This window comes from Pichia membranifaciens, assembly GCF_001661235.1.
Source record: "Pichia membranifaciens NRRL Y-2026 unplaced genomic scaffold PICMEscaffold_1, whole genome shotgun sequence".
In the NCBI taxonomy this organism is placed as follows: Eukaryota; Fungi; Ascomycota; class Pichiomycetes; order Pichiales; family Pichiaceae; genus Pichia; species Pichia membranifaciens.
In genome coordinates this window covers 1,462,150-1,462,850 of record NW_017566982.1, presented here as the reverse complement: position 1 = coordinate 1,462,850, position 701 = coordinate 1,462,150, and positions in this window count along the sequence as shown.

Below are 701 nucleotides of genomic sequence, written 5' to 3'. Positions count from 1 at the left end.
TTTGTCCCTGAGGCCACCAAAATCTAATATCCATCAAAAAGGCCTCCAAATCTGGTTCGTTTACATTTTCTCATGAAGCGGTACACTATCTCTCATCATCTGATGATACAGCTAGTAAAATTGCAACCGCTTGTGGGCCAGACCTGTACGAGTTTGATTATACTCCGGTAGTTGGTGATGCACTTGCAGTTCCTGGTGATATCAGTCATGCGGCCCTCGGTCACCCTTCGCCCGCAGTTATGGCTCAGATGGGAGTACCTTCTGGTCCCAAGATGGTTGAGTGTGCCTCGTGTGCTGCAGGAAAGATGACTCAAATCTTTCCCAAGCAAGCTTCATCACCACGGGCAAAGGCACCGCTCCAACTACTTCATGCTGATGTGAGCGGACCTTTTTCAACACCGGGTTTTGCTGGTGAGAAATACTTTCTCACAATTGTTGATGACTTTTCAAGATGGGCTCACATAATTCCTCTCAATACGAAGGATGAAACTAATGCATACTTCAAGAATTTTATCTTGACTGCAGAAAACCACTTTAGCTCACGTGGTTTGAAAGTTTCCCAAGTTCGTACTGATAACGGAACTGAATTTGACAATAGAGCAATCAATCAGTTCTACTTTGAAAAAGGGATCAGTCATCAGTTGACGGTTCCGTACAACTCATCACAAAATGGTGTTGCCGAGCGGAAACATCGCACACTC